General features: G+C 40.4%; 1 protein-coding gene across 1 annotated transcript in view; it reads left to right on the top strand.

Annotated features, from left to right (window-relative positions):
• Positions 1-355: 355 nt before the first annotated feature.
• BMAL1 (basic helix-loop-helix ARNT like 1) overlaps positions 356-25,781 on the top strand; it is a 53,892-nt gene continuing 28,466 nt past the window's right edge. Inside the window, exon 1 of the mRNA XM_082485187.1 lies at positions 356-489. The gene's annotated coding sequence lies outside the window, so the exon portion shown is untranslated. The remainder of the gene's footprint in view (positions 490-25,781) is intronic.

Genomic DNA, 25,781 nt, shown 5'->3' with positions numbered 1-25,781 from the left:
AAAGCCACAGGCAAACCAACATCAACCCCACCACATCCGGGTCACTGGCGGCGACTGACAATCCCACCACCGCGCACGCGCCCCTGCCTCCGCCCATCAGCTCCGCCCTCCGCCGGGGGGCGGGATCAAAACTCCCAGCCGCCTTTCTGATTGGTTTCTACTCCAGGAGCGCCCGGGGATTAGCTGCCGCTCAGGAGGGCGGGCGTTGCCCGCTTGCTGGCCGGCCATTGGGCAAAGCCGCCGGGGAGCCGCTCGCCCGTTGGCGGGCGAGCGCGTCCGGTCTGGGGCCGGAGGAGGGTGCCATTGGCTGGAAAGTAGGTTAGTGGTGCGCCGTTGGGTGGCAAGCCAGGCGGAAAGTAGGTCAGGGACGGGGGCTGCCTGCGCCGGGCGCCGCTCCGGGCGTACAGCGCGTTGCCGAGGGACAGCGACCCCCCCTCCTCCCCCTGCCACCCCGGGCGCGGCGCGGCGAGGGGGCGCGCGGAGCTCGCGGTGAGCTATTAACGGGCAGTGGGCGACCGTTGGGGGTAAAGGCGGGGGGGAGGAGGGAGCGCGCTAACGGGCGGTGGGCTGCCGGGTGAGGGCGGTCCGCCTCTCCGGTTGTGGAGACCGCGCCCCCCCAGGGGGGCTGGGGGGAGGCCGGTGGGTGGCCGCCCCGGCCCGCCACCTCGCCGGAGCTGCCTCCTCCGGCAGGCCGTGGGGAGCTACCTGCCCCGGGAGGGGTTGGGGGCTGCGGCTTCCCCGGTGGGAGGAGGGCTAGGACGATTGGGGGGGCGTATGCGGCGGTGCTGGGCTGTGTCTCTTGGAGCTGGCACCGGGGCGGGGGGCCGCGAGCGGAGCGGCCCCGGTACGGACTGTCTCGGCGGTGTGACAGGACCCGGAGGTGACGGGGCGGACGCCGGTCGCGGCCGTTTGCAGCCGGCCCCGGGCCCGCTGCCGGTGTGGCGGATCGTCCGTACCCCGGAGGCGGAGCTGGGGCCGGGGGTCCTGCTGGCGGTGCGTCCTCGGCTCGGCTTGGCGGAGAGGGAGGAAAGGGGCAAATCCGGGGGTCCGGGAGCTCAGTGGAGGCAATGCCAGGCTTGTTCCTCCTCCCGGGTGTGAGTTACGCCCCTCAGGGACACGGGGACTGAGGTAAGCCACTGGGCAGAGAGGTTGGTGCCCCTTCCCCTGCAACAGGAATGGGCCCCTTCAGCATCTGTCCTGTAGCTGGTCCCTTAGATCTTTTCCGGTAAATCAGGTGATAAAGTCTGCTTTAGGTAAGGCCCGTGTGTATTGAACCCCCAAACGATGGTAGTAGTTTGACATTTCTCTGGGTTGTGACTGTGTTGCACAGAGGCCAATTCTACCTGTAGACAACAAGAGCCAACTCGCCAGTCCCACACCTGTGGGGTTCTTTGCTTCCCAGCAGCGCAGGCCGGTTACCTCCTGAGTCACCCAGAGGTCCTGTGGCAGTCCCCCCTGCTGCTGCTACTTCTCGGGCTGTTTCTGACAGCTCTGTGTGTATCTTTGCTGTCAACAAGGGAATGAATGTTTTTCTTTGATGGTGAATGTAGAATACTGGGAATCTTAAGGTGGCTTCCCAAGATCAGGATTTTGCGCTTGGGGAGGCAGGGGAATCAGTTTGCATTTTTAATTGCTGCGGTTTCTGTTACTCCGGTGCCTCAATTATAACAGCTTTGGAAAGATTTTAGTACTTGAAAATAACGGTGAAGAAACAAGTGGGTGTGTTTTCGTGCTTTTGAAGCAACTATGCTTACAGCAATTTTAGAGTATTTTCTTAGTATCCAAGGTAGAAAGGGTCAACTGCAGAGAGTGATCATCTTTTTAAACAATTTTGAATCTAATCTCTTTACAAAATTCATGCCGTCTTTAAGTAGAATTTTTTTCAAAATGCTGGTCCTTGAACATTCAAAATGAAACTACATTTTCATGTTTTCTTTAATAGGTTAGTATTAAAGTACCTGTCCTGCCTGTTTAGTATATCTTTTATCAAAAAGGCTTTTTAAATGGGAGCGACTGATAATACACAGGCTGCAGCTAAGTTTGTAGGGGAAAAAAGAAAGGTTGTTTGTTTTAATTAACTATTAATACTGGCTAACTGTCTTTGTACATAGTCTTGCAGGAGGCTGAGGTTAAACTCTGCCCTCAAGAGAATCTATGTTTTGTATGCTCTTGGAATATGCAAATGTAAATAGCTATTTGAAGTGTCAAACTACAGACCTCTCATCTGAATATTCTAAACCACAGTTGCCTATTAATGGGAAAGTCTTTACTACTACCGAGTTTTGTGGGTTTGTATTTCTCATGGCCATTCATGGGGTTTTATGCCTACTTGTAGAATTTAGTGTGTAAAATAACCCAATAAAGTATTGTGATTATAGGTTAATGTGCTGGTTTATCCTGTGTTCTCTTCCACACTGTGTGTTTCCATTGTCTGTCTGCGTGATGGTTGTGCTGTATGGTGCTGCGTAGGCTCCAGGACTGTGAAAGAAGTACATTGGGAGGCTGCTTAGACAAGAAAGAAGTACCACAGAGGACCTAAGGATAGCTGTTTTGTTTTTCCCTCTAAGGTTCTTTTGGGGGACATGGGGGTGTCAGTAAACTAACCAAGCTGTATTTGGGATTCCACAAAGCCAGAGCTGAAGTTGGGGTGTGCTACCAAGTCACTGTCACCATCTGTGACCAGGAGACCTGCGGTATCTGGGGGCCAATGCTAAGGATAGATTAGGATGGTGATGTTTGTAGGGGGAGTTTGTTGGAGAGTTTGGTGTTTTGTTTTTTTTTTTTTTCTTCAAGTACCTGCTCCCAAAGATTCTTTTGGGAAACCAGGAATGGGAACAAGTGGACACTCATTGGATTTATTTGGCTGAGCTTAAAAGTTACATACAGTTCCTTAACACTATGCAAGACTATGATGACAAAGTTGAGACCTAACGAGATAGCAGCAGCCTGCATGCTGCAGATGAGTAAGACCATTTTTCAAAGTGAATTGATATCAAGCATGCTGGAAGTACCAAGAGACATGTAGGTTAATTAATCTAGATGAATACAGAAGTGCTGTTTTCATGCTCAAATTTGGTGTTTTAAGCTGTTTCAGCACAGAGCCAATTGTCTGTGTGGTTACACATTGATAGGAGGTACTGGAAAACCTGAAGAAATACATCATTGTTTAGTAAAACAAAGTGAATTTGGTGCATCTCTTAGTGGCTTGCTTTATTAGTTCTGGAACTTGTGTGCTTATTATTTTTAACCTTTATCATCATTTTTGTCCATAGTTCTGCTTTTGAAAGAGAACAGAAAAATGGTAAAAAGCAGCTACCTATATTCCAAAGTATTAGAAAGTTTAAAGTTGTCTAAAGTTAGTTGTCTTCAAGAAAAAATGTGTAAATGCATAAATATGCAAATGATTGCAAATAGAAGCGCAAAATAAATATATATTTTAAGCTTGTGTAGCTTCCTTGAGAATACAAAGAATACTTAAGGTTGCTCTATTTAATATATTAAACATAGTTTGAAACTTCCATTTTTGGCTGTCATCATACTTAGAAAACTTAATCTTAAAAAGAGTTGATTTTGATAAATGTAGTAGCTGAGATGATACTGACTGGAATTCAGCACCAACTTGTACTTAGTTGTTGAAAGCTCTTCTTGATCAGCCCATAGAAATTAGTGTCTATGTTTTAGAGGTGCCTGAAGATGCAAATAAAGTGTTTTGTGGCATTTTCAAAAGCAGTGGAAGAGCTTTCAATCTGGGTCTTTCAGTCTTTGCTGCAGGTTTTAGATAATGAACTAAAAAACTAAAGCAGAGGTATACTCTCCCTGTTGTGTGCGTATGTGTATATATATGTATGTGGTAGTCTTGCATTGCAGTAGTAAATATGTTCCAGGTTTAGTTAGATCAAATGCAGACTGGTGACTTCTGTGTACTCCTGCAGTGTTATGTAGGTGAAACTCAAGACGCTGAAACAGAATGCAGAATGATGCACTTACGAAATGAGAATGTTTTTCTCTTTAGGAGGTAGCGTACTGAGTTATTTAGAAAGCCTATTTAAGTTTTGTTTCTGATTTTTTTTTTTTTTTTTTTGTGGGAGGAAGAGATGCCAGTTATCAATTTGTTTTCATCTGTATTTGATCACTTTGAATATTGTCAGATAACCTGTGGTGTATATTTAATTGTACTTTACATTGAAGGAGGTGGATATCGAGGTGAACAGCTTGCTGGCATGAACTGCGTGTTGCACCTGCCTTTTTTTTACCTCAATTTTCTGGGAAAATGCAGTAAGGCTACTTATCCAAGGCCCAGACTTCATCTCCTTGGAAACCTGATCTTTCACCAGATGTTGAGAAATGTAATTTCTTTTTTAATCTATTCTGCAGAAGAACGCAGATCAAAACAGCATCTTCAGGCTTTGGTAGTCTGGAATATTCATTAACTAAAAAAATAGTCTGACATTTCAGTCTTTGTCCCAAAGAAGATTGATAGTTTCTGTTGCCTTTGATATTATTTAAAATTTATTTTAGCTGTTGCTAAAATTCCTGTAGTGGTTGTATAGTTTAATTCAATTTGAGAACTGGCTGTTAATGTCTTCTTTGTGTGTACAGTGCAGAACTGACTGTGTTCCCTGCCCCTTCCTTGCCTGCAAGGGTTCATCTTTCTTCTCTATCTATGCTCAGGTAATCTTTTCTCCCTTGCAGCTGCAAAAAGATATTTCTTAGCCAAGGCATACAGAATTTGTAACCTTTTCAGTCTCCTGCCATTTGAGAAGCTGTTATTCAATGTCTCTGATGTCAGACACACTTCTAGGTCAGCTGCTGGTGTCAGAACAACTTGTGACCCTGAGCTGAAGCCATGCTGTAGTTTAGTAGGTTGGTCTTCTGTAGGAATGGTGCCAGTAGGCTACTTATAGAGCAAGAAATATTGTTGGCAGGATTTTAGAATGGTGAAATAACAAGCCACATTTCTTGTGGTCCAAGATGTTGATGTTCTCTACTAACTATAAAGAAACCCATTCATATGAATGTAAGCAGCTGAGGAAGATGGTTGTAGTTTTCATGTTTGTTTTGACAGCATTTTCCTTGTGAATGTTAGTACGCTATTTTCAACAGGTACAAGGCAATTTAGTGGCACCTTGTGAAAAGGAAGCAGTAAACATATTGCTAAATCCTTAACGGTCCTTACTTGGTGTGGCGGTGATGAAAATACATCTTCCAATGTGCAGTTGATATAACACTGGGAAGGATTTTTTTGGCAATTCCTAAGCAGTGGATTGGCATCGTGTCTCTCAAATCACTTTAATGGGAAGGCATTTTATAGTAAGTCATATATGCTTATTCAATTGCAACTGTTTGCATTAATCCCTTTCTGTGTCAGCTAAAAATAAGTTAATGGAATCTGTGTATTCTAAAGATCGGATGTGGTCTTGATACAAGACTACTCAGAAAACTCTGAAGTTAGTCTTACCCATTTGGGATCAGTGTAGGTTTTGGAGGGAGAATGAAATAAGACAGAACTCTGAGATAAGCAGTACTCTGGATCTGAAGTTTGTTTTATCTTGGCAACTTCCTTGAAGTGGCTTTGCCTTTTCTAGTTTGCCTAACAAAAAAGGACAAGATCAGAAAGACTTTGGTAGGAATTGCTAAATAATGCTGTACTGCAGAATATTAATGGAGTGAAGTGGGAAGGAAAAGTTCCTTCCTAGAAAAAACAGCAGAAAATAAAACTAATATACTTTAGCTTTTTCTGAATAATGGTGGTTTTTTTTTTTTTTTTTTTTTTCTGTCTTTAAAACTATTAGTTTTATAGTTTCCTTGAACTGGTTTGGTTGGGTTTTTTCCTAGAATTGTTATGAATGGATTTCTCTTTGTTATCTGTAAATTTTTCTTGGAGCGCTATGAAATTTAGGACTTCTGTTCCAATTTGAAGCAGAACTATATAATAAAAAGTAATAAAACTTTATATTGCATGTATGCATTGTGGTTGTGTTGAGAGTGACAGCAAAATAGCTTTAGTTCGAGTTGTACTTTTATTTCTGCCCTTCACTCAAGGACCTCTGATAATTGTATTTTAAATCCCCCTGACATTTGTGCTTTTTGCTGCAGTTTTGCTTCTGGCATATTAGTTTTAGTATAACCTTTTAAAATAGTATTTATTTTGCCCATAGACTTGAATGGCCTAGTCATTTTTCAGGGATAAATTCTGGGGTCCAGAATACATTGCAAAAAAATCAGATGTTAGTCTTTGAGATTTATGTTAGAATGTGTTTTGTGACCTTGTCTTGACCATGTTGGGTTTTCCAGTTTGGAGTTGTAGGACTGAGAAACAGGACACCTATTTATTCCTCTGTTCCCTTTCCCAATATGTTTTGTTGCCAAGCCATTTCCTGTAATCTTGTGAATTTACATTTACAAATTGTTTTGTTATAGATTAAATGAATTCACTGAGTTAAGGAAAAAAAGTCAATGTGAACACTGTGCTGTCAACATGTTTAAGAATATTTTTTTGTTATACTCGGCATATGGCCCAAATTCATAAATCCAGAAACTTATTTAAGTTTGGCCTTAGGAGGCTCTGGTATCTAGTTTTTATTTTTCTTCCTTAATGATCTGATAAAGCCTCAGAACATTAGGCAAACTTGCTGTCCTAGAGTGTCATTATACTGTAGTTTTAATCTATACCCAGGTTACTATGGTCTTCTGAGTTTTAAAAAGTCTTCTTTGCCTTAATTTTTAAAATCCAAATGAAGTTTTATGATGTCAGATGCTGTAAAAAATTTACATTTACAGAACTTTTATTTCAATTAGGATTTTTTTTACATAGTATTTAATTCCTAGTGATCTTATGTGAAATTAGGAAATTTCAAATGATGTCTGTTACAGTCCTTCATTCTCACAGTACCATTTTTAGTGAAAAATCATGTGCGAAGAGAAGTTATGCGTTAGCTTGGAAGTTTTTATTACAAATAGTGTAGTTTCTCCCTATTTTTCTTTTAGAATTTATCCTATTCCTGTTATTTGAAAATATTATTTTGCTGCAATGACCAAACTAGCCACTGAATGTTATAGTTTATTGCAGAAGCCTGTCAAGTCAGTTCAGTGATTTCTTAGAGGGACTTGTCACATAGAAACATTAGAATTGCTGGAAATGCTCTCCAATTGTTAAAGAATAATCTGTTCAAATGTTGTCAAATGCTTGCCATGGAGTTTGGATCCAACTTCTAGAACTTCTAGAAGTTATTCGTATTTTAGAAATATGAGGCAAGCAGTTGGATATTCCTATTTTTAATAGTAAGTTATATTTCTAACTTTCTAACTAACAATGGTTTTATGCTATCTTGGGTTTATGCTGGAATTTTCTGTTTCACATCTGTTAGAAATTCTAGAGCTTTTATGAATTTTTTTTCCCCCACATCTGAGACATATGCAACTTGGTTAGCTTCTCTGGGAACAGTCTGAAGAAAGATGGATATTTCCCTATTACAGTATTTAAAAATCTAGTTCAGTCTGTTTAAGGTATCCCAGCTGGCCATAAAGAGTTCTCAAGTACTGTATTTGGCATTATTTGTTCAATGAAGTAATTCCTGTCCTAATTTGTCTGACTTGACCATGAGACTCTTCCATAGCAAATGCCTGCTTTATTTTTTCAGCTGGAGTAGCTCTTTATTCATCTTACTGTAATGCTGTTGTCATCATCAAGAATAAGATGATGAGGGGAAAAAAAAATATGGAGAAGAACATTACAGCAGTCAGCTGTTGTAGAAACTGATGTTTCTACATTCCTGTTCCTGGTAGAGATTGTCAATTTAGCAGCTCAGAGCAAATTTTAACAATTGCCTACAGCTGATGGCACCGTGCAAATTTTCTGACTGTGTCCTTTATATGTATGTTCATCCCAAAAATTCTAGTCTGACTGATGAATTTTTGGAGACTTTCAAGGACCTGTGTGGGAAATGTCACTGTTCAGGACAGTATCACCAGGGCTGTGCTCAGGTACTTGGACAGGACAAAAGTGAAAAAACCTATGGCCAAAAAGAATTCTGTGGGTTTGGTGCCCAGCACTTTGTCCTTTGCAACATCCATTGACAGCTGGATGTACTTGGACAGTAGTTTTGATGATCATTTGAACTGGATTGCCATGGACAAAGTAGCTCCCACCAAACTCCAACGCCTTCCCGGCTAACCATTTCCATCCATGTATCCTGTCCTTCTGCTCTGTGGTGGCGTATGTGTTTGGGCAAAGGTACTGGACTGGGGAATCTGCTGTGGCTCAAGGCTAACTTTTTACCTACAGGGTTTGATTTGAGATTACTCAGTTCACTGATACCATATACCTTGTGGCTTCATAAACATTTGTGCATTTGTAGGTTAGGAAACAGCACAGTTCATGAAATATGTGGTCCTGAAGGAGAGGTGGGAGAGGCAATAAGTGTGAAGAGTGCTGTTTTAAATATATTACATTGCAACTTTGACATGGAAGAAGAGGATTTATGGCAGAATATTTTTGGATTAAGCTGTGTTGGGTCATTTCTTTCATAAATCTGTGTAAAAAATTGAAAAAAAATTCTGGTTTTAATACTGATACCCAGAAGCCAGAAAAATAGTCAACTTTTTACTTTCATCTCTGGAGCTACACAATGGAGCTTTTCATTATTTTATTATGCCATTTTAAAAAATATTTTTCATAACAAGAAAGAGTAACTCGGCTAAACCTCTGACTCTTTTCCCTTTTCCCTTACTGGCCCATGTGCTTCTGGGTTTCCAGATGAACAAATATAGAAGTGTTTCAGATACGCAGATCTCCCAGGAGCTCATTCACCATGGTCACTTGACTTTACCGGAGCTGAATACTCACATGTCCAAGTTATTGTCAAACTAATAATTTATCTAAAATGGCAGAGACCCAGCAATGTCTCCAGTTAGGCTTGCTGGGAAATCTGGAGGAAACAGAATATAGGAAGGAGACTAAAAGGAAGAAAATCTTCTTTTCCACCAAGACAATACATGGTTTGGACTTCAGTCCTCTAATTGCACGCACCTCTGCTTCTTTTCGGGGATGGGTGCTGTCTGTTTTTAAAAAAAAAAAAAAAAAAAACAAACAAAAAAACCCAAACAAACCAAAAACTTGACTTGCTGTTTAAGAATGATTCTCTAACTTGGCTTAGACCTCATCTTGCTCTCAGTTTGTCTACATATTCTGTTTGAAGGAAAAACTCTTTAGAACCTACTCGGGCTTCCCTTCAGAGAAATATTGGCACCTTAGTTTGTTCTTGATGTTCTTATCAAATAGCCGTTCAGGAGAATTGTCCTCCCCCCGGAGCATACGAACACTAGTAAGGACTGAATAGTTGCACATCTCAGAAGAAGGACAAAAAAATCCTCCATGCAACAAAAAAGTGAGGAAAAAAAGTCTATTGGTATCTCATTGGAGACCTCGTTAGCATTGTAGCATATTGATGATCTTCTGTCTTGAGGTGAGCTGATCATTATCCAGCTTTGCAAGATTTGTTGAGGTTTCTTTAAATGCTTAAGTTAGTCTAGCGGAGTTCCAATTGCTTTTGAGGCAAAATTAATGTGCCTTTTAGAACAGGATTTGCTCAGGCAAGTAGTTAAACCTCTATGGATTCATTCATGGTGTTTGTAAAACTTGTGTAATCTAATTTCTTTGGCACGGCTTTCAGATGTGTACTTCTTATTTTTTAAAACAAGTATTTTGTCAGTACTCTGACTTGTCTTCTAGTTTTAGGATATTTCTGTGGCTTGCTAGTTCCCCATAGCTCTAAACGTACTGGAACAATGGTGTCCCCTGACAAACCTGAGAAAGTACTGGTTTCGATTATTTGTCAGTGAAACTTATTTTTCCATTTTTCTGCTGAATTTTGTTTGGTGACTTTGAAAAACCTGGTTACTGGTCTCTGACTTTATTTACAAAAAAAAAAATAAATTCCCCCTTAAAATTGGCTGTGTGTGGCTTTTTTTTATCCTTTTGTCTCAGTTCTGTGAGCGCTTTGTTTGCTTTTGTATGTGTGTGTGTTTTGTGGCGATGGCAATGTTTTGGAATGATACTGTGTTGGCAACCAGGTCAGAGACTAATATTGGTACAAGTTCTCAGGTTTGTCTGTAGAAGGGGCTGGCGAGTGGATTTCTGAGATTTTCAGGAAGCAGAAAAAGAAACTTTCCTGGCCTTCCAACACCTGGAAGAACCTGAATGCACTAGCAGGTTTTTACTTAAGAAACATTAAGGATAAACACAGTTAATTTTAATTTCCCTTTCTAGCAAACCTAATTGCATGTTGTAGTGAAGTACCATAGTTTTCCACCTTCAAATACAACACAGCCTATCTCTTTTAACTCCTCCCTATGATGTAATTTGGCCAAGTCTGTCTTTGGCAACAGTATGTAAGTTTCCTTCAATCATTCTTTATGGTGTAGTTCTGTATTTTCCATGCATTCTTCCAGAAGTGTACTCATCAGAATCATTTCCACATGTGAGCTAATCATTGACTTCCACTTTTAAAAGGGGTGGTCAGTTAGCTCCTGCTGGCTTCCTGTATTGTTGTGTTCTGCTTATCTTCTTTGGTATCACATGCTTACTTCTCAGTCTGTAAACATCAGTCAACTCAGTACAATTCTATTTTGATGTTTTTATGTAATGTTCTGATACAGAAAAAGGCTTCTTAAACCTAACTGACCTGGATGTTGAATGGCATTCATACGGGTTCTTTCTTGACTGTGCTCCTATGTGTTGGAGGTTGGTTTGTTTTAACTTGGGTGTTGATAAAAGAGCCTCCTGTAAAAGGAGTAAATTTATTCAAAGCAGCAGCTCACCAAGAAAAACCCCACAAAGCCACTTTTCGGACTGTTTCTTGAATAGTCTATTACACTGGAGGCTTTGCTGGCTTATTCTTCCTATAATATCCCTATAGAAGTTAACCTGTGTGTTCTCACGTTCAGGTATGTATTTGCTTTTGTAATTTCTACACTTACTGTTGAGCTCATAGTCTCTCCCACTCCTTTGTACAATGCTGGTACGTCTTTGACTCCTTGAATCCCCTTACTGTGATCTACTCAGACTTACAGCTTTTTTTCAAAGTTACTTTTTGGCAGGATTTGTTTTAATCTATTTTGGATCTCTGAACAGTTCACTGTGGGTTTAGATAAGTGCCAGTGCTATATGGGAGTACACAGCTGAAAGACGAAGCTAGGAGCTTAACAACTCCTGCAGTCACACTTCAGTTACAAAGGGTTAAACGTTTAGATTTACAACATCTCATCTACTAAAAAAAGTGTAAGAATTCTGTCACATGTATCTCCCAGAGAGGTCTACTCTGCACTGTAAAAATCCATGTAGCCCCATATGAAATAAACTAGATAACTGATTCATACAGTTACTGTTTGTGATCTAAGCAAGGATTAGTCAGTAGCATTGTTTCTGGCAATTTCCACTTGGCTTTGTCCTTAATGTTACACTAGTTGGGATCTGTATCAATGGCATGATGGCATAAGAGACTCTTACTGGTCAGAGAGCCAAGTGATGCAGGTTGGTCTGCTTAGTTATCGCTCCAACAGCCTATGTGGCTTGATAAGATCTTGCTTAAGAAATATATGTGCCATTTCTAACTAGCTGCCAAACAGTCGTTTGTCTGTGTATCACACGTATAAGATGAAGGTTTGAAGTGGCTGAGGGTGGGAGGATGTTACTGACTGGCAGTTCCCAGTGCAGTGTTAGAGAAGTGGACAAGTGATTTTTTTTTTTTTTTGCTTGGTAAACAAGGATATCAAACTGGATTCAAAGGTAGTTTGATCTATGATGCTAATTGTGTCATAACTTTAATCCTTTCCTGGACTTCATAAAGTGTTTCTAGAAAACTGAAGAGTTCAAGGAATGAACTGTGTTTTGCAAACGCAGCCTTACAGTGGGAGATTGAACAAATGCAACTCAACTTAGTTAAAAGAGGGAAAAGCAATTCACTGCATTCATCCTTAAGTTAATGACCTGATGAGGCTACCTGGTAGGAGAAAATGAAATGAGGTTTAGTAGCTGATAGGTGCCCTACTCAAATTCAGACTAGAAAAGTTGGAAGTTTTGAAAAAGAGGAACTAAGTTTTGGAACAGAAAAGATAGGAGGAGGGTAATAGATTCTTGCAACACACCACTTCATCCAGGATATCTTTCTAAAATAAACTTTGGCCTGAATTACAGCATATCAGTTTGTTGTATAAAATAGTGGATGAGGTTGCTTCCTGTTGCGGAGGAGATCAGAATACATGACAGTACAAGAGAACAAATCTGAATGAATTTGGTGTCAGTGTAAGATAAAACTTATGTACTTATCTCTATGGTACCATGTGTTTGAGTAGAAGGAGGCTGAAGGAAACACAGCTTTAACCAGACTGTGAAGGAGAGGGAGGGCCAGAAAAACTTGTAGCAGAGGGGAGGGGACCATCTATAAAGACTCTTGCAACCTTTCTTCAAAACAACTTAACAGGTTAAAAATACTACTGGGAATTCTCGTGCTGTTACTTTGTAAGGCATGGCTGAAGTGTAATATCTGAGTTTCGTTCAGCAGTACTAAAAAGCAAAGCAAACCTCGTGTTTGGTCTGTAATCATACCAGTTAAAGGGAGTAAAATACAACATTTCTCTATTTTGAAATAAGAATATCAAGTTTTAATACTAATGATTTGTATAAGAACAAAATTTCAAGCACTGATACCTGATGGAGGCAAAAGGGGGAGAGAAACCTGAGGAGCTGATACTTATATTCAGGAAAACAAAGATGTAGTGATTTAATATAAATATCCTTTCATTACCTTCATATTTGTGAGTTAAGTTACTCAAGGTAAATATTTTCTGTTTAGTCAGTTACTTCAAAATTTATTGAATATGAAGTTAAGCTTGTACCTCTAGGGACAAAGAATAAATTCAGCACATATGGAAGAGGAAGCAGAATCCTTGAAGACAGCTGAAGGGGCTTTAGCAGATATCCTTAAAAACATTTCAGTCGAGCGCCAGATGAGCAACTGAGGCAAAAACACATACAGAAAGAGTATGTATTTCTCTAGTAAAGTCAGGGCAAAATAGTGCATGAGACTAGATCATGTTCTGAAGTGAACACTGCAGAAAAATAGGACTCTGAAAAAAGCCAGAAATACTTATATCTAGTATATGATCCCCTGAAATATGTGATTCTATTCTATTCTAAGCATGTTTGTCCAGTTTGGATTTTCCCCATGGGTTATCAGTAACAGTTTCCCTACTTTGCTGCCTCCTTTGGCCCCTTTAAAAGAGAATTGTAAGCTCTACTTGATGATGTTGCAATTTAATTTCATACCATAAGCAAGCCTTCAGGTGAGTGGAGAACTGTGTGCATTAACTGAAGTGCTCAGCAAGGTGAAGTATGGGACAGCCATCCTGAGTGTTTGTTTTGGGTGGTTTGTGCCTACTGACTTTTACGTGGTTCCCTGCTCAGTGGGAATGTTTCTAGGTGCTGCATAGCAATTTAGTTGTCCAAACTGGGTTTGAAATTCCACTTGTGAAAGCGGATACCTAACTTCTAAGTCTTGTTTCCTACGTATTTTTTTTTTTTTACAAGCTAAGATTTTACATTCGCCTTCCTAAACTCAGTGTACTGAATTTAAATCTTCCACCTGGTGTTAAGTGATGTTGTGGTGATAACTGCAGGTTAATTGACTTAAACCAGAGGTAACCTTGAAAGGTTTCCAAGGATATTCTAAATTTCATACTTTTACTATGGGCATTCCACATATGTCATTCTTGTTAGTAGAAGTTTTCTCTGAATACTTAGAAATTGAGATAATGTTCTTTTCCTAGTACTGACAGAAGGTAAAAGTGACTGTTGCATCCCACAAGGAAGACCCCGTTCCTGTAGAGTCCCATCTTGAGGAGTGGCTATCTGGCAAAGAGTTAGATTAGGGCAAGCATGTGTCTTCTCATACTTGCCCACAGTTATTTTCAGCTCGGGGACTTCACAAGCCAGATGTGGTGGTACTCAGCAGAATTACTTTGCATGAAGTGATCCTACCTCTCTTTGGAAACCACATGAACTTTTTGCCTTCCTGTTATTTGCCAGAGAGTTTCCACAGCCTGCCACCTCACATATGAAGAGCTATGTTGTTTTCAACCTTTCAACCAAGCTTTGTTTGATGCCCCTGTGACATTTGATGATTTTGTAGACATGTCATTTTTCTAAGAGTACTAGCTTACTTCATTGTTCCTTGTACAGAACTGTTGCCTGTCTTGTTCCACTGAGTGAAACTGGAAAGTTTTCCATTTTCTGATAAATTTAATTGCTGTGGATTTGTTGGAGGGTATCCAAGTCGTCCTCCGTACTGTTCAGGAGCTGTAAATAATTATGAGCATTTGTAAGTGGTAACTAAGGGACTGCATTATTAATATTTGGCACAAGCCTGCTACTTGCGGAAATAAGATCATCTAAACCTACTTAAACTTTTTATGGAGGAATGTGAACTGTCTAGTGATCTTTCCTAGGTCCTTTGGGATTGGACTGCGTAGGTCGTGGAATGTTCTCTTTTGGGATAAAACAATGGGTTGGAAAAACTTCTGCTTGCAACTGTTAGTCAGATGTCCCTTTGCTCTGTATTGTATCCCCTCTTCATTTGGAGGGGGGAGGGGTTGTTGCATGGATGGATCTTTGATCCAAGCAAAAGCAATCATGAAAAACAAAAAAAAAATGCAGCCTTCGGTTGTACCAAGGGTCCTTTTGTGGTGTGTATGGCTGTGTTTTGTTTGAGGTTTTTTTTCTGAGGAAGTTTTTCTCTTTTGCCCATGTTTGGTATTGGCAGGATTTTTTAATCTTTTTTTTTTTTTTCCTGTGGATGACACACTGTTCTTCCCTACTTGCTTGTATTTTCTTTCTTTTTTTTTTTTAAACAGTCAAGATGTCTGCATAGCATAAGGACCCTATTGAATTGCTGGTGTTCCCTGATCATTACTTTGCCTTTATTAAGGGCTGTCTTGATTTGGTAATGTGAATCTTTGTTCTAAATACAACAGCAATTTTAAAACACTTGTTCAGTTTCAGTTGTAATGTAAAAGTAGGCAGTCAGGCTTGACTGTTGATTTAAATTAGAAATCACAGATTTAAAACCTGCCTGGAAAAATACAAGTCTGAGGCTTGCATCCAGATGTATCTTTGGCAGCTGAATGTTACAGGTTTGAAAATTTGGTGGTTCAACGTCAACATTTAGTGTATAGACGCATGAAAAAATAAATATGTTTCATCAGCAATTTCTGTAAAGGGCTTTCCTACTGCTGTAGGGCTTTCTCAAGAAAATAAAGCTTGTACTCCCACTGAAGCAATGAATACAGAGTGGATAGGAATGCTCCTCTACTGTGCCTGTATATTCATAACTTGTCATTCACAAAAGAACAAACTCCTGAGCAGAGAAAATGTCAGAGTATAGGTGTGGATCAGTAGACAGGTTTCAGTACACCTTGCCTTGCTCAAACCGTGCAGGGATTTGCATGTTGAAAACAAATCCTGCTGGAGTGCTGTGAATAATCTGAAAGTGTAACTGCACTTTCAGATATAACAGGGACATTTCAGATATAACAGGCATATAACAAGCATGTTTTAACCACTCACTGCAGTTGAAAGGGACAGTTCTGCCCCTTCCCTTCTTCTGGCATGTCTCACCCCTTTGCTTTGCACTGGTTCTCTGGGTGTCATCTGACCTTTCAGTAAGACAGTTGAGCTTGCTAACTCCCCAGAAGACTGCTTTCTGTCAAGTTATTATTCAGCCTGGTGAGCAGATTGATTCGACACACTGTGCAGACAGGCTCTGGGGACTTCCAAAGTCTGTGCTGGAGTACTGAAAGGAAAATCTGGGGGAAGGATGACAAAGAAGAGAAGAAAAAAGGGAGTGAAGCCACCCCTTTGATGGCACAACGATGTTATATCAGTTGTTCCGTGGAACTTTGCTGTGAGGTTTTCAACAGTATCTTGTGCTTGTCCTGATGTAGACAACTATGACTTTTCCCGAGCCATATAGCTGTTATTGAGGTACTTAACACTCTGGACATGAATGTGAAAGACAGGAAATACTTTGCATGGTTTCTTCCTAAATTATCACTTGACTTGCTCCACCAAGTCTTACTTTGAATGCTGTGATTTATAAAGCCTCAGAAGCAAAAACTTCCTAGATGCTGGCACGTTGTGTGGTATTTGGGGAATCTCCTTGGAGACGTGTCACATTGCACAGAAATTCCACTTTATCCAAGGAGGAGAGAAGGCAACATAAAAAGTAGCTAGTGCTGTGGCAGAAGAAGCCAAGAGGATGTCACTTTCGCATTCAGTATACGGTATGATGACACATCTAACTTTACTTTTAATATCCTGTTAAAGGACTCCAAAATGACAATTAAAAGGTTTCACAGTCCCTTGAAGCTGGTGAAAGTATGATGTGAGACTGGAAGAAAGCTGTCCTGCAGTTGCACTTGCCTTGTCCTGTGGCAGGACTAAGCAGGGCTGTTGGTCGGGTGCTGAATGGGTAGTTTTCAGCTATAGCAATTCTGCTCATAATACGCTGTATCAATATTAGTGCTGGCCCTAGGGAGTGCTGGGAACTTGCCCTACTTCTCAGCATTCCCTGTTGCTGTGGTTCGTAACTGCTTTATGTGAATCTCTCCAAAGAGCGGAGCATTGGATAATGCCACAGTATGAGCTGTCATAACTCTGAAAGGCTGCCTTTCTCAGTGTTAGCACCAGATCGCTCATTTAAAAAACAGGATTTCACGAATGGGGGACCTTACTATTTCTGAAGCATTGAACAAGACTGAAAATGGCATGTGTATCTTTTTTTGACGTTTGTGTCTTTTTGCATGTTTTATGGAAAACATGCAAGTGCTAAATTGTCATTGTCACTAGTTTGATTTGGATTTAACTGGAAAATAGTGTGATTTCAGGAAACCAAACTGCTGAGCTTATTTGCTACCATTTATTGTTGCTCCACATACATCAAAGGGACTCCAGGTGCAGAGACAAGTAGCTGAGGCTATTTGCTTGAGTGTGTGTGTGTGGGGGGTGTTTTCTTAAAGCTGGAAGTTTGTAAATAATGCTAAGTTGTAAATTTCACCATTTCCACACATAAACTTTGTTAACACATACACTAACTATGCCATCATTGTATGTTCTTCCACAGCTTTTCTTTTTTTAGCAGCCTACCTACTCATATACTTAACAAAAAGCTGTGATGCTTTCCTTTCCAAAAAGCAGTGGTATAGTGGGAGAACGAAAATGAAGTTGAGCCTCTAATACAGTACCGAGGTAGTCTGAAGGAAGAAATATTGATGTGCGTATGGATGGGATACATATGTGTTTGACAGCTGATTTTGTGTAAAGTTAAGTCAAAGAGAGCTTTTAAGAAACCAGTGGGGAAAAATGAACCTGTCAGGGCTGTATGCTGGAGGAAACAGTAGAGAGGCAGCCGAGTGGGAAGTACCCCAGCTTGGTTCCAGGCAGGCTGAGAATATCTTCCTTTTCCTAAGGCTTACTTTAGGATCGAAGGAGAACTGACAGCCTGTCAACTTTTCTTTGTCAGGCTGGCAGAGTGCAGAGAGCAGGGATGGCTTCTTCCCGCCAGAGATGGAATTTAGCAGGACCAGAGGGAGTGTGCAAAAACTGGAAATAGAAGTATAAAGTATGAACATAACCACCTGTGTCTACACTCCTTTCTGTGGTATTTTTTCCCTTTTGTTTCTATGCTTTGTTCCCTGAAGACATAAACTCTTCGGTTGTAGTTTGTTTGGCAATAGATCTCTGAATGAAGGGTCCCACAATGCCAAATGCATTTAGGTTTGTTGTAGTAGTAATGTGAATGGGAAAGAGAATCAACTGTATGCAGTATGTCTAACATTATTTGGACCAGGTGATTCAGCCCAAAGGAAAATGAAGAAAACTAGGTTTGTCACCTTAATAAATGCACTTCAGAGACTAAACGAAGGGTGTAGTGTTTTAACCTATTAAACTGAAAAATGGCTAACACCTCTGAATCCATAAACTTTAAAAGTCAAGTGAGGAAATATTACTTAGGTAGTATTAGTCGTGCCAGAGCTCGAATGTCTAGTTTTGATGCCTACAATTCTCCAGTATGAGGAGAGGAGAAGAAAGTGAAAACCTGACAAAAGCACAGAAAGATTTGGTGACTGGAAGCTGGGGTAACTAATGGGATACTAGAATAGTGCTTTGCCAGTGAGGAGAGTGGACTGAGTTAAAGCTTGTTCTCACTTGAAATCTTTAAATCAAGACATCCTTTTACAAGTTATATAAAAGTACAAGCAGTAGTTATAAGCTTGAGGAATTAATCCTAGAATGGGTACCACGGTGTGCCAAATCACCGATCAGACTGTTTAAGTATTAGAGTGGGGTCTGATATACAGCTTCTGTCTTTGAAGTAAATGAGAAAGTGTTTTGCTGGACTGGTATTTCATGTGGAGATCTTTTAGAAGACACGTTTCTTAGAACTTTGTGTGAGAGGATTTTTCCTTCCTGCTCTTAAAGATAACTTTGGCGATTATGAACTACAGGAAGAATATTTGCCAAACTGTGAGGAAACAGGGGCATCACCTAGCCACAGAACATACCACAGTCATAATAGTACTTGCACCAAACAGTTAGGCTTTGGGACATTTATTCATAAGGAATAAAGTAGAAGGTATGTATTTTAACTGCATTAAACTTAATCTTGTCCAGTTTGGGTAATTGAAGGGTGAAGATACCCTTAAAACTTTGATCTAAAGCATCTGCCTGCAGTAAAACAGTGCTTATATTTAGGAGTCAGATGAAATCTTGAAATAGAAAACTGCATCTTTTGGACTGCAAGTGCAAAAGGTAGACATTCCCAATTCTGAGTTAAAGATGCACTGATTTGTAAATTCCCACTCTTTGTGTAAAGATGAGGAGTGAGTTAAGTAGTTTACCTGCTTGTCATGTTGTGTGCTTTTGCTGCTCTGGAAATGTCAGTCCAGGTTGTGTACAGTCTTCTTAAGGAGAAATTTCTGATTTTCTGAAAATTTTTGTTTTGAAGTTGACTCTGCAGTGCAGCACAAGATAAGACATCTTGTTTTGTTGACAGGTCAGAAGCAATATGTACAATCTGGGAGACTTCACAGAACTACTGCTGCCTCAATTGAGAGTGTTTTTTTGTTTGTTTTTTGTTGGCTTTTTTTTTTTTTAAGGTTTCTGATCAAAGCACGCTGAAGTACATAAGCTACTGAAGAAGTCAATAGTAACTGTGATTAGGTTTTTACTTAAAGCATATTAATTCTGGATAATTGATTTACCAGCATGGTAGGATGGATTTCTCTCTGTCTTTCAGCCCCCCCAAAACTCCTTGGATGGCTTAGGGTTATTGTATTGTTTCACAACCTTGTTCATGCTTCACACATTGGAGGCTGGCCCTGGCTTGGAAGCTCAGTTTGGGAACTTCAACTAAGTTTATATTTCAGTAATTGAGGGAGTAGATATTTTTTTTTTTAACTTTAGCTGTGTATGGGAATGTTACAGCTAACAGAGTAAATGAATTTTGGTGTTAAATGAGTAGAATTAGATATCTGGCCTAAAGAACTTAAAATTAATAGACAACAGAAACTTTAAGTCCTTCTCCCCCAATGTTGAAAATGATACTTTGTTCCTTCCCACATATGCACAAAGTCTTCTGAAGGATTGGAATAAATTAATATTAAATACTACAGCCTAACATAGATTTAGTGAACTTACTTTACCAGCATTTAACATTGGTTGACCCTAGTTTTAAATGTAAAATATAATTATTTTGTTCTATACCTTACACTACAGAAATTCTGGGGTGCTGTACTGAACAAAAGTATGTAGCGTTGTCTTTAAGTTGTTTTGGTTGTTTTGATTATTTTTTTTTTTTTGTAAATAATTGAAACACTTATGATATTGAGCTCGGTCTTTTTCCTACAAGCAGCTGTTCTCAGAATAACTGATTTTATTCCATTTTGGTTGTATCCATTTCCAGTGAAATCAAACTGGATGTTTTTGATCAGCAGGACCTGTTGAAATAAGACATCTGAAGGCATGAAGGAGTGTGCTAATTGAGAGTGGATCTTGCATTGATAATTATACCTGGGTGTAATTCTTAGTGTAATTTTTCCTACTCTTTGTAGGAGATTGGCTGTTATCTTACAGATTTTGTATGACAGCTATACTTTTTTGTAAAAGCCTCCTTAAAACATCCTTCTTCTTGACATTTGAGATGAAATTTGAAAATATGTTCCTAGAATACCTGTGGGGATCTCGGTGTGTCTGTAAAATGTTCTAAGGCATCCAGTAAAACGTTGGCACAGCTCTGAGGCAGAATTCGCTGGTTCCTGCTCTAAGTAGAGACATCTGAACTGGTTACTCTCATTCTGGCCACTGTGGCTGAGCTTAGGAATTACTTCAGCACTGATATTCCGCATCTAGTGATGCGAGGACCAGTACTTGTTGTTTCCAAAAGCCTGTAGAGAGGTTATGGTTTACTTCATGTGTAGGTAACAGCTGTGTTTGGTAGGTGTGCTGCAGAAATCCATTGAAACCTGGTCTTTGAAGAAAGGCATGTCCATTTCGTTTTCCCTGTGGAAGCAGTTTCCAGAAACCGAAGGAGAACAGGTATTGAAAGATTGACTATTGAAGCAGCCAAGTTCTTTTGGTAACAGCAGCATCTTAGTACTGATTTCCACAAGTGTGCATCACCATCTTTTCACAAGGGCTTGATTAGTTCCTTTGTGATATTTCCTTTTGATGGCTGCCCAAAATGAAATGTCTAAACGGGCCAACATAAGCTTACTTCAAACAATAAGAGCTCAAAGATTCTAATCTTGGCTGATGAGAGGTTTATACCGGATCAAGCTTTCAATAATGATTGCAAACTAGCAAGCTCTGTTGAAACACTCTTTTAGCTGGGATTCGCTGTATAGGTAGAGGGGTAAGTGATCGTGAGACGTGAGAGGAAATAAAATCTCCTGTGTCTGAGGGTCACCCAGTTAGTCAGGATGCTGCTTCTGATGATGATACGATCTCCAGACCCAGTGGCTGTTCTGTAGAATTGTATGCTAGAATTTTAGCTCTGTTTCTAGAGGTACGTACCAGTCCCCTGCTAGGGAGGCAAATACTTCATTCATAGCACGGACAGACCCTTTTCAGTCTAAACAGGTTTGAGTCCTGGAATTGGCATGGATTGGCTTTGGTTTTGTTCCAGTTTTCATCTTCTGCTGTGAAGACAGTTCGTATCTCCATCTGTAAGGCTTTCCCATGAGACTGCACCAGCTTTGAAGCAAACATTTATCTGCTTCACTGAGAGAAGAATATGAGCTAGGATTTTTTGAGGTTGTTAAATCTCTACGATTCTCTTCCAAGAACCAGCCTCTTTTACTTTCTTTCCATGCTGTCCGAATCTTCATACTTACAGATAATACAAAACAGGGAGGAGTGACTGATACACCACATGGGTTTGCTCTCAGTCAGAGGGATCTCAACAAGCCAGAGAAAAGGGTCAAAAAGAACCTTATGAAGTTCAACAAAGGGAAATGCCAAACCCTGCTTTTGGAGAGGAAAACACCCATGCCCCAGTACGGACTAAGGGCTGACCATTTGGAAAACAGCTTGGGGGTCCATGGGCCAGCAATGGTGCCCTTGCAGCAAAGGTGGCTGACAGCATCCTGGATTGCTTTAGGAGTAGTGTTGCCAGCAGGCTGGGGAAAGTGATCCTTCCCATTGACTGAGCACAGGTGAGACAATTCTGTGTTCCTGAGTCTAGTTCTGAGCTCCCCAGTGCAAGAAAAGGTTACTTTAGTTACCACTTATTCTTGGTTTTGGAGCGACAGAGAAGTCCTTTGTTGAAATAGCTGGAAGTAATAGTTTTAAAGACTTCCCCTTTTAAGCAAGGAGAGAGGGGACCTGAAGCCCCTTTTGAACTGGAAATTGTAACAAGACAAAATTTAGAATCTTGTCCTGTGGCTCCATTAGCACGATGACAGTCTGGAAAACTCCTGTGGGGTGATGCCATGATATGACTCATTCTGTCTTTGCTCAGAGGCACTAGTGATGAACAGACTTGTTTTCAGTAGGGGAGTGCATGTGGACAGTATATTGATGTATTGAGAAACTGCCTTTACATTAACTTCCTAGAGCTGAGAGATGTTCTTTGTGCCAGTGGAGTTTCTCTTCTGTTTGTTAGAGACTTTTTCCCCCCTAAGTCAAAGTGATTCATCTTGTAGCTTTGTGGCTGGTTTAAATTCATGGGATGCTTCCCTCCAGCCGGCTACTTTTTTCCTTAGGAAAGATGGAGAGCAGCTGTTTGAACAGTAAGTCGCTTGAGCAGTGAAGGCGCTGCCTCTACCTTCTACAGAGCAGGAGATACTTGTGAGCTGTTTTGAGGGGCTGGGTAGCAGCAGCTGCTGGCAGGAGAGGTGGTTGGATCACTGCTGCTCTGGGTGTATGGTGGAGGATGGGTGTATGGTGAAGGATGGGGTTGAAACATGAGCTACCGATGTCGCTAAGAGCTTGGGTCGGGAAGAGTTCCAAAACTCAGATGTGGGTTGTAGGCCGCCAGGGCTGGCGAACATGCTGATGAGTGAGTGGTAAAGGGATGACCTCAACAAGCAAACCAGGGTAAAACCACTGCTTCGCTCCAGAGGGTGCGGTGAGATGCATCTGCATGTGAGAGGAAGCCACGGGGCTTTTTATCTTCTGGCAGTACAGAGTGTTCTTGCAAATAATATTAGGGAGTTAAAGGAACACAAATGTGCCATTAAAACAAAATACTATCACTATATTGGGTAAATATGAAGTATTCTGACAGCTGCTCCTTAGGTACTGAAGGAAAAGGAAGATACCCCTGCTTTAGTTCACAGATCTTCCTTTGATTCCTACAGAGTATTAAATAATAAGATTCTGATGTAGGAACTGCTTGTTATTTGCAGCAGCCATGCCCGTGTGTGCCAGGATGCATCTTGAAATCATCACAGGGACGCTTGCAGTCCTTGTGCTGCTGAGCAGAAATCTCCCACCATTGCTGAGTGTGTCCGCATCTGGAGGATGCGTACATCTACAGCGTCTATTCTTCCGTTTCTTGCCGGTTTGTACTGTGACAGTTAACTTTGGAGATGGAATATTGCAGTGAAGGGAAGCAGATGATTTCCTTTCTGTAGCTGTTTTTGGTTCAGTCATTACGCATAGGGACAATGAGTATCTTCTCAATTACTTCTTAAGGAAACCACACCATAGTTTTCCTTTGTCATTGCAAAATAGTGCTTTTAAGATATGAGACACTTCTGATTCATCAAGTTATGAATTGCGTTTCTTTTGGAATAAATATGTATGTATGTTGGAGATGGTTGACTCTTGCCTAGGGGTAACTGAAACTGGTGGTGCTTGTGTAAAGAGGTCTTGACTCCCAGATGGGTGCTTGGCAGTCGTAGTTGACCTACTTTAGCACTGACCTTGATTTGCTCAGAGGTGTTTATGTACTCGTGATCAGCTTTGCTGCATGATTAAGCTAGTCACGTGTCATCTAACTTTTTTTTTTTAAGGGATGAACCGTAAGATTTGTTTTTACTGTCTCACTAGCCTTGTTACAGGGGTTTGGAGAAAGGTTGAATGCAAGGGAAGGGAATCCTGAAGGAAGTAGTCCCAAACAGGCTGTGGAGAGACACTGTCATGCGATACAATGATGAAATATCATTTGATTCTCATCAGAGAATTTAATCAGGAAGTGGACTACATGGCATTTTTTCAAGTAGGTTCTTGAAGTACTTTGGCAACAGAGTGGGTGTCATAAATGGAAGATTTGAACTTTGCTTATATATATGGGTAGCTTTTGTGTTCCTTCTTGTAGAGGGTGTTTTTTATTTTTGAGCCATTGAACAAGTAGCAGCCGGACACTGAAAAGATAGTAAAAGACTTCATTTTCAGAATTTTAAGAAAGCCTTGCAAGAGAATGTTTCTCTGAACTGTTCACTATTTATTATAGTAGGGCATGCTGATTCTTGCTCTGATCATTGGGTTGACATTTTCTTAACTTTAAACCTCATTTCAAGAGACATGTGTGATTCTTAACTCCTGTAATGCTAAAATGTAGGACTGTGGTTGTTAGAACTAGGATGAGCATTTAGGACATGGTAGAGAAAGGGCAGACTTGAAAAGAAATTGAGAATTCTGTTTTTTATGTAATTTGTTCTGCTTAAATGGTCAAGACACTTAAAATAGCTGATTTGAAACTACAAATATAGACACATGATTGTAATTTAAAGTAGAAGCACAGCTGAATGGATACTTGATTTCAAGAATTTTTCTATAAAACTGCTTTGAAATTTTTGTTTTGAGATTAACAACAAAGCCTTTTTTTGTTTGCATTAAAGCACACTAGTGACTTGTATAGTGTTCTGATTATTAAGCTAAAATGCTGATGGTTGCAGCATTCTTAAAGGGAAAGGACTGTGTTAAACTTTAAACCCTTCCCCCCCCCTTTTTACTATTTTAATTCCAGCTCATCCCAACCTTCTGTCTGAGGTCAGCATAAGTAGTCCATGAAATTATATTAAGCGGTAAAATGTGAGTTCAATGAGTATGTTCACATGTAGAAGTGTTCAGGAACTTTTGAAAGTTAATTGTGAGTTGTTGGGCCAGAAATTTTAGAAACCACTTGTTTCTAGTACGTGCATTATACAGTGCTTGGGTTGTATATTAGGTTCCAAGACTGAATCATGGATGCACAGTAACTGGACAGTGGGGGAAAATAAAGACCAACCCCCCAAAAAAAACCAAACCAACCCCCCCCCCCCCCCCAAATCGCATCATAGGTAGTTTGGTGTGACAGTACTTTCATCAGTGGATTGCTAAGGCTTAGCCACAGGCCACACCAAGTTTAGCTATAACTAACTTCTGCACATCAGCTGTGGTTGAAGATAATGTTTTTGCATCTGAACCAAGCACAGAGAAGTGGTCAGTGACTATGGTTTAACTGGTGGCTTGTAAATTAAGCTGCAGTAATCTCATAAACCACAGTAACATAATCGAGTTTATAGTTGTTGGACTACTTTGAGTAAGAGAGACAAAGCAGCCAACTAGGAAAAGGCTGGTGTTGGAAGAAAGTAAGACATGATCTACAGGTAACTGTATTAGTGTGAATGAAAGCCTTGTAAAGTACACTGTGGTTATGAATGCAATGGCAATTTATAATTTGGCTTAATTTTTACTGATACAGCTTTTGTCAGGGCCATCCTAGTGTCAGCTAGCCTCTTAATTTGCCTGTACCAGTATGGCCACACATTTGTGAATACCTGACTCCTTTTTCGTTTTTGAGATAGGACCGCTGAAAAGTTGTTGGGTGAGATGGACGATGAGTCCTCAGCAGCAGTTTGGAAGCTCTGCTGCTAGAAAAGCAGTGATCCTCTGTTCACAAGTTGGTGGTATTAAGGCAATGACTTGCCTGACCTTAGATTTAAGAGCTGTGATCCTGGCTGTTATTACCATAACGAGACCAGCGATTTAGATTTAAAACTTCAGAAATAAATTCTGAATTTGTTATTGTGTCAGAGCTGAAGAAAATGATACCATTGACTTTGGATTTTGTGAGGTTTCTGTTGTCTTGTCATTCTTAACATGTCTGTATGTGTGGAATCAGTTGTAACGTGGCTGTGTTGACAGAATACTGGTTGTTTGATTTGAGAACTTCAGAGTGTGTCACGGGAGCTTGCTGATCTGTGTAATTGGGAAGTTCTGCTGTCATTGCAGGTTAGAAGGA

This window comes from Vanellus vanellus (genome assembly GCF_965231255.1).
Source record: "Vanellus vanellus genome assembly, chromosome: 6".
Lineage (NCBI taxonomy): Eukaryota > Metazoa > Chordata > Aves > Charadriiformes > Charadriidae > Vanellus > Vanellus vanellus.
The sequence above is the reverse complement of the archived record's forward strand: the minus strand, read 5'-3'. Positions and strand labels throughout refer to the sequence as shown.